Consider the following 19,529-nt stretch of genomic DNA (forward strand, 5'->3'; position numbering starts at 1 on the left):
GCCTCTTCTCCTCAAATAGTTCCAGAAGCACTTAAAGGACTGCTGCCCATGCAAATGACTAGGGTTGGGAAGGGAGGACAGAGTAAAAAAAAAAAAAGGAGGAACCAGCATAGGAATCCGATGAAAAGGACCAGGGCTCAAGAGGCTCATCTCAGTGAAAGCTGCAGCTGATACTTTAATTAGCCAACAACTCAGTGAAGACTGGCTGGGTTCCTTCTGCCTCTTACCCACACCCTGAAAACTGAGTCATCTCAAAGTTCATTTTTTGCTTCTGCCTAGACACCCCCAAACTGCTGCTTCAGAAATGTTAGATACATTTTTTTTTTAAATTCATACCTGGCTATGTTCAAATACACATCCAGAAATCTCAAGGTATTCAACAGAAGAATACAGATAGTCCCATTAGGAGTCTCAGCTAATGTTTTGATAAGATATGTGTGTAGCAGAAGGAAGAAAGAACATGAGGGACTATAGTGGAACCATGAAGACACAGAACATTTTCCCAGAAAGGGGGATTTATTTGTGAGAAATCTGAATAAGAGAAGTATATGCATCGGGAGTAGACTTACAGCAGAATCACCGAAACTAACAAGAAATGCAAAAGGTACCCGGAAAGGGGCAAGCGAAAATACCTTTTCTCTGCTGAAATAGCAGAAATCAGTTTCATTTTAACTTAAATTTGATTAGAGCAGTATAAGATCATAGTTTCACTTTGTTTTATCTGCAATTGTCTGACAAAATAATCAGCATAACATATGGCCAAGATCCCAGGGGTAATACAACATCTTATTCATATCTACCTGTGTCAACATACTGCTATGCATTTCCAAGAAACAGCAGGTAAACATCTGAGGTTATGCCAACTTTTGGTCTCCCCTTGAGACATTGGGAGGTTTGATCTAACCTTGAATTTTCCAACACATTCTGTAGAGACTGTTTTAGCAGAAATTAGTTTCTTTTACCTTTATGAAGACATCTATTTTTAAAGGTTGACAGCTGTTTGAGGCATTCGGAATGATTTAAATTCTGTATGGTTGAAGCACTAGACACAGAACATACAGCTAAAAACCATGGTATCATAGCTTCCTGTCCGTTTTCCTTTTCTTAGTCCAAAACCATTCCCGTCTTGCAATGCCTGAAGCTTTTATTTATTTTTTTAAACTTTATTTTAATTGCCTGCAGTTTTTTAAAAGCTTACTAAACATACCTGGCTGGAGAGCTACGTTCCTCCGGCCGCTTGGCTTCTCAGCAGTCTCCTGCACGCACACCGGGGAGGAGGAGCTGTTTCATTCTCTGCCCGTCCTCCCTGCTCTGCAGCTGACAGCGCTGCACTCTGCAGGTCTGTAACAGGACTCGGGCTCCCAGACCTATTGGCCCGGAGGAGGAGGACCTACAACCAACCACCTCTTGCCTCGGGAGCTGCCGCGGTGCCCGGGAACCTCGCAGAGCGTGGGGCGCAGCTCGCCAGCAGCAGCGCCCGCAGCCGCCCGTTTATTTATACAGGAAGCGCAGGCGCGGCACTTCCTACTTCTCAGCTGAATCGCACTTCGACCGCAGGTGCTGGTCTTTTAACCCTGCTCGAACCCGCCGCCAGAGCCCCGGGGCAATCCAGTCTTCCCGCGCTGGCTCCTCGTGGCAGGACCTCTCTCTGGTCCTTCTGGGACAGCTGCTGCAGAAATGCAGAGCAGGGTGTCTAGTGGCAGCCCCGTGCGCCCTCCGTCCTGCCCAGGCAGGGGCATGCCGCCTCTTGACTTTCAGAACTTGCTGCTTCTCTGCACTGTGTCCTCCCAGGGGACCTCTGTCTCCCTCCTTCCCGGCTCTTTAAATTTTTTTTTCTTCTACTTCCAACAACCCAGACCTGCCTTCCCACCTTGCCAGAAAACTGTTTTTAGAAACACGTCCCATGCACATCTCATCAAAATACCTTCTATCTAGTTATTAGAGTATTATTGACTGTATTCCCTGTGCTGTACTTTACATCCGCATGACTATTCTGTAACAACCAATTTGTACTTAATCCCTTCACCTTTTTAACCCATCTCCCCAAACCCCTTCCCATCTGGCAACAGTGGAAAAGTTCTCTGCATTTATAGATTCAATTGTTAATAGATACGTATTTATTGCCATTTCATTGTTCTTTTGATTTCTCCTTCTCCTCCTTCTTCAAGAAAACCCTCTAACACTTCATGTAATACTGGTTTGGTGGTGATGAACTATGTACAGTGTCAGATAGGTATGAGATTTATCAATATAATCACTTAGAAAGTTATATAATGTCTAATCACAGCGGTGTACACCTGGAACTACTGTAATATAATATTGTATGTCAACTGTAATTGAAAAATAAAAAATGATTTAAATTAAAAAAAAACACCTTGTACCTGATTTGTCCTTGTGTGTCCAATGATAATATGAAAACTCAGGCAAATGAAATCAAGACCATCTTAGTTTACCTCATAAAATACAGGCACGCCTTTATGAAACAATGATTTTGCTTTAAATGCTTTGTCACCAAAGTATGTGGGGAACACTTAGTAACCTAACAGGTTGTACTCTCAATTAAAGAAAATGTAACAAAGTAATCCAGAAACTGTGGGAGACTATGATGGGCCTTCCTCTCTCCAAAACCTTAGACAGTTTGTATAATGTTTAAAAAGAATAAATACCTACTTGCTCCCCCAGATGTCAAAAATCACAGTCCCTAATCTGTTGCAACTTACAAATGTCTTCACTCGGATACAAGAATCTTTCTGTGCTCACTGTGCAACCTTACTCTACTTATGCAACGGCACACAGGAATGTGCTTCCCAAAAGGGAGAGACTAGCAAACCCTTAGTGAAAGGGATCTGAGCATGCCAGTGAAGGAAGAGCACATAGCAAAGTGCTTCTCAGCTCTCTCCACGTTGAAGAAAACCTTCAGATCAAAGCCAGGTGCTGAAGAATACAGTGTATCTGTGTGTGGTGGTAGGACAAGCAGGAGGACCAGTCCACTGGTGGGGGAGGAAGGAAAAGTAAGTGGACAAGGGAAACAAGACAGAGAATTCACCGTGGAAATGCAAAGTAATAGAATCAGAGGATATTTGAGTTTGAAAAGTTCTCCTAGCTGGGTTAGTCTAAATGCTTAATTTTTAAAATGAGGAAACTGACATCCAGGGAGATTTACCGGAAGTGTTTGGCTTCAACCAGATAGGGGACAGAGCTGGAATCAAATCTTAATCTGTCTCAGATGCAAAAAGTACCTGTCAATGAAAACCACCCCATGGATGTCTAACTTCAAATTTAGCAGTAGCTTAAGTTCTAACATAATCAACCTCAAGGTACTTTCTGGTGTAGTAACTGTTGTTGCTGGATAGGAATCAAGATGCATGAAACACCTTCTGGGAGTTGAATCTATTCATTAATGTTGATGCAAAAGTTTGGCACCTTAAACCAAAGTTTGACTGAGTCCACTTTTTAAATTACCATGCAATTGAGTAATAATCTCTTATCAGCGGGGCAAGGGGGAAGATACGGCTGCCAATAGGAATGAAAACATGGCTTAGGCAATTATCAGGCTGCCTATTGTTGTAACTGGCAGAGGGGAAGAAAAATATATTGTATAACTTTAAATATCAGCATTACTTTCAACCATGCAAGTTTATAAAAATTGCATTCAGATTTTAGTTGAACTGAATAAACACGTAGAACACTTCAGGATCACGTGGACAATTCTTTCCGGTCTGCCTAATGAGTCCACCATGTGCATTCATTCACTCCCGCAGGCATTTACTGATCTCCTCTCAGAAAAGCACTGGTACTTGGAAGACAAAGATAAGCTGGATGTGGTCCCCGTTCTCTGAGAGCTCGCAGTCTAGGGAAGGAGTCAGACAAGCAAACCCACTATCAGGGTATTCTGAGGAGTGACATGATAGACTTACACATGATGTGCCATGGGAGTAAAGGGCAACTTAATTTAATTTTAAGGGAAGGCGCTGATAAAAAGAATCCAGGAAGGCATCCCTGGAAAAGTGACTTAAAGCTGAGTCCTCAAGTGGCCAATTGGGGAAGGTGGAAAGAGGCAGCAGCCAATGCAAAGGCCTAGAGATGTGAGACTTCAGGCAATACTTTTTATAATTCAGACAGAGTGGATGCATTCAGAATAAAAGAATGAGAGCCTGAACTAACAGTAGTGACAACTGACATGAAATAGAAGGAAACAAATGGAGAGAGATGTCAAAAACAGAAGTATTAAGACCTGAAAGATTTGATTGTATGTGGGGGGATAAGGGAGAGAGGAGAGCCCAGGCTGTTGGTGCCACTAACTGAGTTTGGGAATAAAGGAGGAGCAGTCATTAGGAAAATGATGATGAATCCATTTTAATTCTGCGGAATCTGAGGTGCCTCCGGGACATACTGGAAAGACTTGTCTCGTAGGCCAGTAACACAGAGAAATCTGAGGTAGAGAGTGTTCTAGGAATTACCATCATTTAGGTTGTGGCCGGGGATGACATGACCAAGAGCTGAAATCATCCACAAAAGCCAGCATGCTGTTGAGAGAATCAGAGGCTCTGGACCCACACAAACCCTATCACCCATTCATTATTATGTAAGTTCAAACAAGTTTTTAACATACCCAAAACTCAGTTTTTGCATCTATAAAATAAGAGTGATGATATGCCTCTCATAGGTTGCCGTGAGGTTAAATGAGATGACACTATCTAATTCGAAGGGTGGCTGGGGTTGTGTGGTATAAAACCCGCTCAGCTGCACAGCATGGGCCCGTCCTGCTACACAACAGGAGCTCAGTCAATGTGCTTCATCTAAGAAGGCAGGAAGAGGGGGCAGGAAAAGAAAGGGATCATCAAAGACGACCAAAGGAACACCAGTATTTAAAGAGCAAATGAAAGAGAAGCCCTCAAATAAGTCTAAGAAGGAACTGCTTCTTTTAGACTGGAAAAATGCATGTAAAATTTGATAGACTGAGAAGTAAAACCCAGCCACTATAATCTACAAAAGTGTTTTTTATCTTTCTAAGCAATAATAGACATAACATTACAAATTATAGAGATTATAGTCCATGTTGACCTTCATCATAATAAAGAATTACTTCCTAATCAGAATTACAGACTTTCCTAAAAAAAAAGCAAACAATATCTGGACATGAATGGTAAGTAGTCCAAACTGTAGTACTGTATTAATTTGTAAGATATCTAAAGTTATATTTAAAAAATAAATAAATCTAAAGCAGAGTTAACATTTTCCCTGCATATGAGGCAAAACTATATAGAAATAAATTTACTAGATTACTAGATATTTATGTGTAAGACACTTATATAGTAATATATGCCATAGTATATAACAGAGAACATCAACAGATAATAGATATATACTGAAAAATGCACTGTAGTCCTACAAAAGAAGAGAATTAACAAGTGGGATTTCTTCTTTGGAAAAGTGTTCTCTTTAATATGAAGAAGATTCAAGATTCATTCTTCTGCTATTGAAATTAACCTTCTAATTTACCTTAATATGTAAGTTATGTAACTTGGATGTGACATCTTAGTTATATTCTGTGTTAAAACATAAAATTGTTTTAATGATTTGCTTGGTTTGCAGAGATCAGATGACAGAACAAAGTATTGGGAAACGGGCTTCCGCAATAGGTGCAGTTCTTTCTCCAGGGGACAGAACTAAGGCAAAGGTCGTGGGGTGCTGCCACTGTCTGCGTGGTGACTCCTCATTTCCAAACAGCGGCAGTTCCCTTTGCGGGTTTCTGTTGCATCTAATGGTGCTCAACTTATATATTCAAGTCAACCTTTACCGAGAATGTTGAGTAAGAGTAAGACACTGTACAAAATGAGACGAAGAACATTATAAAACAATGTGATATAAACTGTGCCAGAGATATACTCAGGTGGAAAGTCAAACTACATGGAGAGTCAAAATTTGACTCAGAAATGGTCATCCGGTTACCTCAGACTTGATAACAAAAGTTTTCAAAATGCTGGGGACATGTCCCTTGGTTCTATTTCATACATACCAGAGCATATCAACCTCTCACAGAGCAAGTCAAAACCAGCTGGGCCCCAACAAGAAAAGCCTGACCAGCAAACAGTCATGGGCTGCATAAAACTTTTCAGTCAACATGGAGCACACAGGTAGGTGATAGTGGTGTCATAGATTGTAATGGAGCTGAACTGAAAGCAACAAATGAACGAACAAGACAAAAAAAGACCCCAAAATCATAGACATAGACAACAGTAGGTGGTTACCAAGGAATAGAGGGGTGGGGGAGGGAGTAAAGTACGGGTGTCAAACTCATTTTCACAGGGGGCCACATCAGCCTCGAGGTTGCCTTCAAAGAGCCGAATGTAATTTTAGGACTGTATAATTGTAACTACTCCTTAACAGTTAAGGAGTTGAAATTACATTCAGCCCTTTACTAAGTAAAGGGTAAAGGAGGTCAAATATATGGTGACAAGGAGGACTAACTTTCAGTGGTACAGACACAACACAATATACAGACGATGTATTATAGTACTGTACACTTGAAACATATAATTTTATTAATTAATGTCACCCCAACAAATGTAATTTTAAAAACACACATCTGTTAAATGGTACATTAGGAAAAACTGAAACGTATGTAATTCGTATTTTAAATGACCTTTATTTTAACTCGTGACAAATAAGTATAAAGGAAAATGAAAATCATCTATTGCCTTGTAACATCACAGCCGTCACAACGTCACAGCGCATGCAGTTCCCACGTGTTTGCGGTGATGCTGGTATGAACAAGCCTGCTGCGCTGCCAGACATATAAAAGCACAGTGCGTGCAATCACATACAGAACATACTTCTTGAAAACGATAACACACAACTACATTGCTGTATTCACTATACTGCACTTTATTATGTTACAATGCACTCTTTCCACTTACAAAAAAAATGTTTGCTGCACAACCATGCCATGTTACGCTGGCAGCAGCCACAGACATTTCGTGTTTGCCCCGTCTCTTGATTGCAACATTTTCTCTTGTACTTGATTTAATCTCATGCTGTTTTTTATAGCAACATGCAATACAGGCTTGTAGCCTAAAACAATAGGTGTGTAGTAGTCTATACCATCTATGTTTCTATGGTAGATGTTGGCACAATGACAAAATCACCTGAAGAGGCATTTCTCAGAATGATGCCACCATTAAGGAGCGCGTGACTGTAACCTCAAACTACCACTGCCTTTACACCACATGAGAACCCACCAAGACCCAAGATGGAGAACTGAATGAGAGAGCGAGATTCCAAAGGGTTCAACTGTTCAAGATCCTTACATCCCACATGTAATACCACGAGCAAGCTGGGGTCATGAGGCCAACGAGAAAATGTGTTTCAGCACTCTTGTTCATCAACTAACTCTAGAAAAAAAATGACTCCATTAGCCCTGAAAAAAGATTCTCCACTAGAAAGTCAGATGAAATAGTCTTGAAAATCTTATGTTTGCAAAGTGTGCATCAATCCTTCTACTAATATTATTACCATGTCCTCCAAATTCCTGTACATCAGATAATCAATGAGAAAAAAAAATTCCCAATGTTCCCATAAATTGTTATCCAAGACAATGCACTAACTGGTGTACAGCAGGGGTCCCAAACCACCACCCCCCTCCCCAGCCAGGGTCACCAAGGGTACTCAAGGGAAACTCACCTGAACTCCACCTCCTATCCCACCCCACTCTCCACCTCTGCTCTGGGCAAAAGTGGTCCCTGGTGCTAGAAACGGTGGGGACTGCTGGTGTACAGGACATGAAGAGCTCAGTTTGTGCATCCATATCCTACATGATAGAAAGGGCTTGGCTTAAAAGTCAAACTATTTCTTGGTTTAAATCATGAGGAACTTCATTCTTCAAATGAAGATTCCACTCTACAGGGACCAAATTACTCATAGATGGGAATTTCATAGATGTTAATTTTCCAGTAGGACTTTATTTTAAAGGCACCTTAAAAACTTTTCTCTGTAACATAGATGCCTGATTCCCTTCTTTTCCTGCTTTCTCCCTCCTTTCACCTTTCTTGTCCCTCTTTCTGCGAAATAGTGAATCATAAAGTCCCCAGTGAAATCAGAAGCTGGATAGAACCAGCAAATACTATCATCTGCAACAGACCAAGGAAACCAAAATTACAAGGCATAGAACCCAGGGCTAAATGAATGCTGGATGGAGAAATGCAAGTCCCTAGAAAGGCAGGGATCCTATTCCATATTCCACAATAAAAAAAAGAAAAGAAAAGAAACCTACACTGGGAAAGTCTGTTTCTCTTTCATATCTACCACTTTTCATCTGAAATCCTCCATATTCTCCTAAGAATGTCTTAAGAGGGTTGGTTCAGTATAGCTCCCCGGAGCCCATGCCACAGTGTGGCCCTCACAAGGGGCACCACAGGGACTCTGCCAGGTATTAACAGTTGTAGCAAAAACCATAGACTCTGCTCAACAATGCTTGCATTGCCAAGAAAATGGAATCTCAGAGAGATCTTTCTTACAAATCAGTGCTCCTTAAGTGGACCTTTCTCATTCCTCTTGGCCCCTGGAGAGGAATCTAACTATATGAAGATCAATTGAGATTAAATATATGAAGATCAGTTTTGATAAGCTGTAATGACAGTCATGTGACATGTCTTTGCAAAGTAAAATATCTTTTTCCAAGGGAGTCACAGTAACTTTTAAACTCATGCTATGCCTGGCCCACCTAACTATATTTATCTCACGGAAGTCATTGTGTCACTTAGTTGCAAGTAATAAATGATGTCATAAGGCCAGCACTGAGGAAAATGTTTCTACCCAGAGTCACTTCTTTTCAGATACGTGGGTGTTCCTTCCTCTTCTAGTTCAGCTCTTCCTTCCTCACCTTTGGCACTCTTTTTGTACGTCTATCTCCCTCAGTGGTCTATGAGAAGAGCGTCATAATATTTTTTTTCACCTTCTGCTCACATCAGCCCCTCATTCACCTATATACCAAAGTTAATAGCCCGTGGTGTCTTCTAAGCGTTTTTCTCTGTGTTCACTGAATCATACTGAGGTATGCTAACACACACACACCCCACTGATCTTAGCTCTCTGAACTGTCTTCTCACATTCTTTGTCCATTGTGCTTTAGTGTAGTGTACATTTTTCCTATTTATAATAGCTCTTTATAAATATGAACATTTGGCTGCAATATTTTACAAACACTTTTCCACACATAGCTGATGTCTACTGATTTATGTTATGTTACTATTTCCATAAAATAGTTTTTGATTACATATGTTATGATATCCCTTCCTCTTCATATGTAGCTTCTGGGGCTTCCAGTTTTAAGAAGATTTCCAAAGCTTCAGATTGTACATGTGTGCTTTCCTCGATATTCTTGTGAGATGTTAATTGTTATGGTTTTTAAAAATTCTTACTTAATCTACCAATGAACTATATTTAAATGGCATATGATGAGTCCTGTTATATTTTAACCAGATAGGGAACTATGTATAACAGAAGAATTTATTAAGTAATCCAGGATTTTTCTACTGAATTGAACTGTAACGTGTATCAAATATTAAGTTGTCTGTCTTTTCTATGAGCTATTCTAAATGACCTATCTCTGAATCTACTCTGTTCCAATGATCTATCTGTCAATTGCTAGATGAACACTATGTCAGTTATAGTGAGTTTATAGTATTCTTATTTTTCATACTTTTCTTGGGTATAATAGGATATATCTTTATCAATATTAAATTTTATGATCATTTTCTGCTCATTTTTTGATCATTTTGAAAACTCATGTTGCTATGCTTTTTTGGAACTGCAAGAAATGTATATATTATGTATATTTTTATGGTTTTATTATTTAAGGGAAAAATTTCATTTCTTAATATTCACTGCTTTTCTTAAATAGACAAAAGCTTTCAATTATACATTTATCAGGCATCCGGCCATCTCCCCAAATATTTTATTAATTCTACCAGAGTGGCTCTAGATTGACTTTTTTATAAATTTAGTCTCAGGTTTGGGACTAACTATAAAATTTCAAAATTAAACCCTATATACTGTGTTTGATTTCTTAACCATTCAGTTCCTCTTTTGCATTTATAAGGATCAATTCTAATGCCTTTCCACATGCAAGCTTTGTTCTCCATGCAAGCTTTGACTGCAAAACTTCAAAAGATGAATACCATTAACTGAACACTTTGATATGCCTTTCAAACAAGATACAATCCAAAATTATAGAACCGCTTTGCAAAAAATAGTCAACTATCAATAGGCACTGATTTACAAAGCAGTTATTCAGAAACTCAACACAGGTTTCCAGTCAAGATGGCAGCATAGGTGAATACGGCTTGCCTCCTCACACGACCATAGCAAAAATTACCACTAAACTACAAAACAACTATCACCCAGAATCATCAAAAAACCAAGCCATATGGAAGTACAACAACCAAAGAATTAAAGAAGTCACATCCGTCCAGACAGGTAGGACGTGCGGAGACACAGAGATGCAGAAATGCAGAATGGATGGTCCCACATCCATGTCTGGTGGATAAAAATTGGATGTGACACCTCGGAGGGAGGGATCTCAGCCCCATCAGACCACCCAGCCCAGGATTCCAGTGCCAGGAAGAGAAGCCCCCCATAACTTCTGGCTGTAAAAAACAGAGAGGGTTGGGGCAGTGGAAGAAACTGCAGAATTCTCAGGCTTCTCCTCTTAAAGGACCTGAAACAGACTTAGGATTTATACAGACACACGCCCTCTGAGCTCCAACACCAGGGCAGCAGCTGGAAGAGCACCAGTGGCAAACAGGGAGAACTGAAGTGTCTGGCAACAGGGTGAGTGCTAGGAGACAGCTTCCTCCTGGACAAAACTCCAGAGGACAGTCAGCAGCCATTGTCCCCTCTCTAAGCCCTCCCCTACACAAAGCCACAGAGCAGAGACACCATATTGGACACTCCATCAACCTGGTTCACACAGGTTACCTTACCCTGGTGATAACCTAAGGCTCCGCCAAATCCAACTTACCAGTGCGCTTTCCTACTACCAAGACAGGGAGTCAAAGCAGCTCTACCTAACACATAGAAACAAACACAGGGAGGCTGCCAAAACAAGGAGACAAAGAAACATGGGCCAAATGAAAGAACAGAACAAAACTCCAGAAAAAGAAATAAACAAAATGGAGATAAGCAATCTCTCAGATGCAGAGGTCAAAACCCTGGTTATTAGAACATGCAAGGAATTCACTGAATACTTCAACAGCATAAGAAAGACCCAGGAAGAAATAAGGGTTACACTAAGTGAAATAAAGAAAAATTCACAGGGAATCAACAGCCGAGTGTATGAAGCCAAGAACCAAATCAATGATTTGGAACATAAGGAAGAAAAAACATTCAATCAGAACAGCAAGAAGAAAAAAAATCAAAAACATAAAGCTAGGCTAAGGAGCCTCTGGGACAACCTCAAACATACCAACATCCAAATCATAGGGGTACCGGGAGGAGAAGAGAAAAAGCAAAAAATGGAAAACTTATTTGAAAAAATATTGAAAGAAAACTTCTCTAATTTGGTAAAGGAAATAGACACGTAAAATCAGGAAGTAGAGAGAGTCCCAAACAAGATGGACCCAAAGAGGACTGCACCTAGACACATCAGAATTAAAATGCCAAAGGTTAAAGATGAAGAGAGAATCTTAAAAGCAGCAAGAGAAAAGCAGAGAGCTACCTGCAAAGGAGTTCCCATAAGACTGTCAGCTGATTCTCAGAAGAAACTTTGCAGGCAAGAAGTATTCAAAGTGATAAAAAACAAGGACCTACAACTTAGATTACTCTACCCAGCAAAGCTATCATTTAGAATGAAAGGGCAGATAAAGGGCTTCCCAGGTAAGGTAAAGCTAAAGGAATTCATCATCAATAAAGCCATTACTACATGAAATGTTAAAGGGACTTAGCTAAGAAAAAGAAGATCAAAACTATGAACAGTAAAATGGTAATAAACTGACAACTATCAACAACTGAAATTAAAAAAAAAAAATTAAGCAAACCACCAGAACAGGAACAGGAGATCATTTGGAGGGTTACCAACTGGGACGGGAAAAGGAGAAAATGGGGGAAAAGGTGAGGGAGTAAGAAGTACAAATTGGTAGGTACAGAACAGACAGGGGCATGTCACAAATAGTATAGGAAATAAAGTAGCCAAAGAACTTATGTGCATGACCCATGGACATAAACTAAGGAGGAAGGATTGCCAGAGGTATAGGAGGGTACTGGGAGGAGAGGAACAAGGAGGAAAAATTGGACCAACTGTACTAGCTTGATCAATAAAATATATTTTAAAAAACTCAAAACATTTCCAAAATCTGACTGATAATGGAGTGCAAAAGGAGAAAACACATACTGTATGTGGAAAACCTTTTTTATTTAACATCAGCTTCATCACAAAAATGTTGTAGTTTAGGTTCTTAGTGTATGTAGAAGAATTTAAAATTTGGCAGTTATTTCTATTTCTATTACAGTTTGTTTGAAAGAAATCAGTCATTTTTAATGGTTGCCTGGCACCGGATGTGAAAGTGGGGATTGACTGCACAGTGGCAGCAGATAACTTGGACGTGACAGAAGTGTTCTAAAACTGGATGGTAGTGATGGCTGTACGCAGGATAAATTTACTAAAAGTTGTGTAACTTAATATTTAAAATGTGTGAAATATCTGGCATATAAAATTTACCTCAATAAAGCAGTTTAAATTTTTTTGATGATAAACTTTAAAATAAATTTAAAAGAGAATTCACAATTTAAAGTAATTACATTTCAGTAGAAGGACTGTTATAAAAATTGTACTTTGGTTCTATGAATTATAGAAAAAAGTTAAACCATTCAGGAAAAAATTCAGTTGAATTTCTATTTAAATCATCTGGTAATGTTTTTATAAAATTGGCATACTCTGAAAATTTCTCTTCTGCTAATGGTGCCAACAGATTAACAGCGACCACCTCACTTTCCTTATATGTGTAAGAAAACTTAAAATTGAAAATGGGTGAAATAGACTTAAGTTGATATTTGATCTAAATGAAAAGTCATGCTTCAGAGAATGAAATGTAATGACTTCTGCAGCTGCATGTGTTAAATTGTGGCCTTTGTGCAAAGTATTCTTAAAATAATTATAAACTTTTCAAGAAGATATGAGTTACACATTCATCACCGTCTTTCTTAAACAGAAATTCTGTGCTTGATTTTTCATTAAACTGTGTACTTCTCTAGCTCATTTTCTGCCAAAGGAGATTATTCCAAAATAAATGTTAAAGTTAGTAAACAATAAAATAAAGAGCTATAGATTACATTATACAAAAATGAGAAAACCACTACACCAAGAGCAATCAGACTTCCCACACTAGCAACTGACCTTGCCAACGGTCAGCCTGGCGGCTTCATGCTTGTCGCAGGCCACAGTGGGGGCCATGACACAGCTAACCAAACCCAAGCAGAAACAGAACTAGCAGCAGCGAGTACTTCCACCACTCTCAAGACTGGGATGAGTTAGTTAGCCTTAGCCACCAATGGAGGACCTATTTCATTTTACCAGCAAGTGCTTTGCATGCTGTTCTTTAGAGAGAGTTGTACGTAAACTTGCATTTGGAGAGAATTGGGGAAAAAATACAAGGTCATACTTGCCATCTCTCACCTTAAAGAATGTGTTAATGGTGCATGCTTTACAGAGCATGCTATTAGAGCAGACCATAGTAAAATCTGATATTACAAGACGGAGGACTATTATCCTATCTTATTTTACTGAGTTTAAAAATACTTCCTTAAAAATCCCCCCCAAAAAAAAAAATTCCAGAACCAATGTCAAACAGGCACAGTTGGAGACTCCCACAGTAACTGATCTGTTTGCATTTTTTATGTGCGTGAATATTGATCATTTACATTCTGCTTATTAAACTGTTCCCTTCTTCCATATTTCCAAATTTGTTTCTAAGAGTTTTGGCTCTCATCTCCATGTATAATTCTTGTAATTCTTTCCAACTCTTCTATTTTTGTGATTATGTCTGTTTTCTCATTCCTAGTCTTGTATATTTTAACTTTTTTCAGTTTAGTGTTATTTAGTCTTTCTACTTGTTTTTCTATTCCATTAATTCCAACTTTTAATTTTATCATTTGCTTTTTTTTTTTTTGAGGGGTCAGGTGTTTGATGGTCTTTTCTTCATAAATAAAAAAATGATCACTTATAAATTTTTCTCTGAGTAAAGGTTTGGGTATATGCTATACCCTAAAGATTTGGGTATAAAGTAAACTTTTTTATTGCTTTTTGAAGAACCTATCATTTCTCTTTGATTTGCTCTTTGATCAAAGGTTTTTCTGGGAGAGTATTTCTCTTAATTTCCAAGTAGTTGTTTTTTGTTCATATGTTTAATATTGATTTCTAATTTAATTGGATTATGATTAGGGAGTGTGATCTAAACAAGGTCTACTTTTTAATTTTTTAAATTTATTTTTATTGTATTTTTTCCATTATCATTTATCCCTCCTATACTCTCTTCCACCTCCACCCACCTTAATTTTTTTTAATTCTCACCCAAGGAGAATTATCTTTGTTATAGTTTTCTTTTGTTTTTGGCCAACGAGGATAACAATTCTATTATTTCTAGTAACTGGGGTTTGGAAAATTGCACTTCTCCGAAGAAATGTTCCCTGAAAGAAGTCTTGGTGATGTGACCAGGTAACCTGCTGTGCTCACCTAAAGGCTAAGTCAGTAATAATTGTTCACACGTCAGTGGTCCCGCTGCAAAATGCATTCTGACTTGTGAATCTGGAACCGTGATACCTCTAAGTACAAAACAAGGCAATTAATTATTTTTAACATCCAGATGATTGTATCACTGTGGAATCTAATTAAACAATCCAAAGGCATGCAATACTCCTAAATGCTCCCCAGCAAACACCCAGCTTAAGTTTTCACTTTCCAATCTGACATCTCAATTCCTCTCTGGCATTAGTAGGCATCAGGCAAACCTACTACCACCTACCAACCAGGAGAAAAGCACTTGCTTTGCATGTGAAGAGTACCTCAGCATGATAACTGAATCTGTGAGTTGAAAGGGGCTAGAACTATTTTAAATGCAAGTAACTGCTAAAATATTTGGTCCCACCAAGGCTTTGAAGACTCTGTACTCAAATCAGACCAGCCTTGTGCCCTAAGATTCAGACAATGAGAATATTTAAGAGAGGAAATCTTTTGAAAAATAACATAGGAAATTCCAAACTCTTATAAAATAATTAGCAGATATGTAATTAAGATACATGTGGAGCCCTAGCGGGTGTGGATCAGTTGGCTGGAGCATAGTCCCATACACCAAGAGGTTGGGGGACTGATTTCCGGTCAGGGCACATACATATGTTGTAGGTTCCCCCTGGTCGGGATGCGTATGGGAGGCAACCAATCAATGTTTCTCTCACATCAATGTTTCTCTCTCTTCCTCTCTCTCCTTTCCTCTCTAAAATCAATAAACATATTTTTTTAAAGATACATGTGGAGGCAGAGTGTTGTTATCTTAAGGTTTTCACTGAAAGTTCAGAGAGATAGTGCAGAAGCTTCCTTGGTTCTGGGGAGTTTGAGGAAGAAACAGATTATATTCTTGAGCACCTACTGTGTGCCAGGCATAGTACTTAGTACTAAGCATTTTGCATACATTCTTCTTTTAATCTTCACAAACAGACATTATAGAAAAGAATTCAAGTTTATCTAATTATAAACTTTTTATTAGTATCACATTTTTAAATGGTTAGCAACTAACATACCAGGAAAGGCTCATTAAAACATAGATTCAGCTATAAAGTTGTCTCAAAATAAATTAAGACTAAGATTTTTACCTCTAAGTCAGGAACAAACCATTAAAACTTCTAAGATTTTAGTTTGTGATTTCAGCAAACTTTATGTTTTAAACACAGACCAATATGCCCATCCATTTACTTTGACGGAACTGTTACATAAAAAATTAATGAAATAATAACTCACCTAATCAAATGACCTGACCTCGTAAGATCTAATTCTACCTGGCATTATACAATTGATCAGGGCATCACAGAGGTCATTCTGGCTAATAACCTAAGTGATTTTTTTAACTGGCACAAAATTCAAAGTAACATATAACTTCCCGACTTTTTTTAGATTCATCTTCTCCCCTTTTTACTTTACATCCAAGTTACCAGTCTACTAAACCATTTCAGGCACCCAAATTTCTCATTCACAAATTCGTCTGGTCCTCCATATGCCCAGGCCATTCTTCCCCAGCCTTTTCACCTAACAAATAGTTGCTCATTCTCCAAACTGTCACTCAAGTATATCTTTTCTGGGCATTTCAATGCCTGGAATACAAAGATAACTAAAACATAAGACTCCAAGCGGTACAGAAAAAGACAAGCATATAAATAGAGCAGTGCTGACCCCTATCCAGGATGGCAGCTTCGTGGGCCCAGCCCTGCAGGATGGGGAGAGTATGACCAGTAGAGGTGTGCGAAGCCATCAGGACAGAGGCTGAGCAGAAGCAAATTCATGAGCAAAGGATAACAGGTAAGTTTTATTGACGGCAGAAAAAAATTTTATACCCAAGGCATTCTATTATTTCAGAAACAAAGAATTTTAAAAGTACTCATTTACAAACTTGTTCAAGTTACAATAAAAGCAAAAGATAATCACAGGAAGTCAACCCTAACTTACTGCTAATTGTCAGTAATATCCAGGGCTTTCTTAAACCCACTGAGGCTCATTACTGATATATCAATACTTTCAGATTTTATCTTTAGATTTAGATATTTTATAAGTGCTCTGACAAGCCTTAGTGAATAAAGATAAATAGCTCAGTCATGTGAGACCTGATAAGTGGGGTAAGGAGGAAAGACTCCTTTATCTCCCCAGGTAATGGTGAGAACAAATCAAGACAAATGACAAAAACTTTGGTGCAAGGCCTCTAGGCCATTCTGTGGGGATTAGGGGGCCCTTTCAAGCACCTGCCTTCCTTTCCTATGACCTGATACACACACACACAGGCTAAAGCTCTCCTCCTCAGCAGTTACATGGAAAATCGCAAATCCAGATCGTATCCTCTTTGACCAGCAGAGACGAAACTGTTCAGAGTGACCAACGTTATTATTTACATGTCGTTACTTAAATTCTGAGAAAATAATTCCAATCATTTCAGCCAGTAATCTTTATACATAACCCCACAGGACACTGCACACCACAGATGTTGCAGTACCTACCTACAGCTACAAAAACTGGAGATGAGAAAGCAGATACCATCATCCTCAAAAAAATGCTGCCACCTAGGGTGGCTGGCTGCCCAGCTCTGCTGACTCTTTTAGTTCAACAGTCAAGACTGTTCAAGCTGCATCTTTGACAGCATACCAGGTTACACCTCTTACCAGAAGGCACAATGACTTCACAGTCAATGTCCCCAGGGAGCAAGATGGAGACATTGTGGGCCACAGTATGCCCTGAATTACTCCATGCTTCATTTTATCCCTCGTTCAAATATCAAACGGAAGATGAAATGAGAATGGTGTGAGTATTACCACCACTATTCTGTAAGAACCGAATAAAAGGTATTGAACCCAACACTGTAGGTTTACAATAAATAAATCTGTAAGTGAATTACTCTTTACTCATTATAAGTTGTTTTGCTACAGAGAAAGGATAATTCTAACCTCTAAAAACTAATCAAAACCTGTATTACTATAGCAATGCTACCTCTTCTGGGTGCTTTCACAAACATCATCTCATTGAATACTCATAGCAACTTTTCTTTTTTTAAATTTTTTTATTGTTGTTCAAGTATAGTTATCTCTATTTTCCCCACTCCCCCACCCCAGCCATCCCCACCTCCTACCCTCGATCCTACCCGCTTTGGCTTTGTCCATGTGTCCTTTATACATGTTCCTTGACAACCCATAACAACTTTTCAGTAGAAGTTTTATCATTCTGTTTTTACAGATGAAAAACCTGAGCACTAAAACATGAAACCTCTTTCTTGAGGTCAAACAGGCAGTTACTCCCACAGCTTGGACTAGAAACTAATAACCAAGTCAAGTGACTTCCTGCTAGAGCACCCATGCCTCCCAAAATAAAGTTATAGGTGAAATCAACCTCTCCTTGTTACCATATCAGAACTTTTTTTAGAAGGAGGGCAAAAATAGAAGGTTGATGCAAAACTTTGAATTCTATTTTTAAACATCTACTTGGAGCAAAAGGCCAGCTGTTATGGCAAAACATATTAGACACAATTCTTGTCTTAGCAAAAGCCCAATCTTGACCAAGAAGAAAAATATAAAATATACAATGGGAAGAGAGCCCAACCAGGCTGAGTACATTAGTTCTCAGCACTGGCCTTCTCCAAGAAGGAAGGAGCAAGTTTCCTGGAAGAGTAAACAGTCAAAAAGAATGACTCAAGGACTATTTTAGCACAAGATCCTCTTTCAACCTTTTTGTCCATCTGTTTGCTGAGAATGCAAAGAGTTCTGGGTCCAAGTCAGAGAAGGCGACAAAGTCATCCACTGAAGCCATGTATGCAGGGGCTGCGATTACATTACTCAGCCACACAATTAGAGGCCAGTAAACACCTTCCTATTTACCTGGCCCCTGGCCGGACTGCCGTGCAGTCACGGTACCTCACCCCTGGGAGGTGAGTTCAGGGATTCAGCTAAACACACGGGAATTGCTGTAAAATTCTTTATTCATTTACAGCAAGCTGGTCTAGAGGAAAGAAGAAGTCAAAGAATTGCACGCAAGAGAAAAGCAGTTAATATTTTAAACGAAGGCATTGACTAACTAATGACAATAGACATTTATCAAATGTTGCGGCCAGTCATTCCACCCTCCCAACTCCTCCTCCCCAGACTCCCCTATCTTTCCTATGGGATTCACTAAGGACATCCAAACTCTCTGCTCTCTACTCTCCCCGGCCCTTCTTTTGGTGGCGTCTAGTACCCCTGCATCTTTCAATCCCTGGAGCCCACACCCATCCTTCACCAGCACACCATTCTCCCTACCTCCTTCAGAGTGAAAGAAAATGGAGCTTCCAGAGAGGATCAAACTTTAGAGAAGTTCAGTGGGATTAGTATTCAGGAAGCTAACGAATTAGGGCTTTAGACACAAAGGAGTCCAGACCCCAATGACAAGGGCAAGAAAATTTCAAGATTATAATTGCCATTTCGGCTATGCTGCAGACCAAATGATCATTTGCAGTTTGTCTAGAAACCTAAACTAGCAAGTATAATATTGTTTCCAAAGTAAAACAAGTTCCGACTTCTAAACAACTTACCTGCAAACAAACTTTTGGATCACTTAATGTCATAAGTTTGGGCCACCTACAAAAAAATGCAACAACATTTGTCCTGAAGTTTCCTTTTCTTCACAGCCACAGAGGAAAACAGAAAGTGTACACATACGTCACTTGGTGCTGAGATATGACCTTCTTCCTTAGGAGCCATGAAATCACACTGGCCAAGCCTATCCTAGTCTTGTTTTCTCTTCAAAGAGCTGTAAT

General features: G+C 39.2%; 1 protein-coding gene across 8 annotated transcripts in view; it reads right to left on the reverse strand.

Annotated features, from left to right (window-relative positions):
* Nucleotides 1-19,529, reverse strand: part of RNF144B (ring finger protein 144B) — a 164,385-nt gene that overhangs the window by 71,143 nt on the left and 73,713 nt on the right. Inside the window, exon 1 of one of the 8 annotated variants that reach the window (XM_024565455.4) lies at nt 1,208-1,614. The exons of 6 other annotated variants lie outside the window; for them this stretch is intronic. The gene's annotated coding sequence lies outside the window, so the exon portion shown is untranslated. Of the gene's footprint in view, nt 1-1,207; nt 1,615-19,529 lie in introns of those variants that run through there. One more of the 8 variants, XM_024565456.4, reaches the window with a different exon arrangement.

The sequence above is a fragment of the Desmodus rotundus genome, chromosome 3 (genome assembly GCF_022682495.2).
Source record: "Desmodus rotundus isolate HL8 chromosome 3, HLdesRot8A.1, whole genome shotgun sequence".
NCBI lineage: Eukaryota > Metazoa > Chordata > Mammalia > Chiroptera > Phyllostomidae > Desmodus > Desmodus rotundus.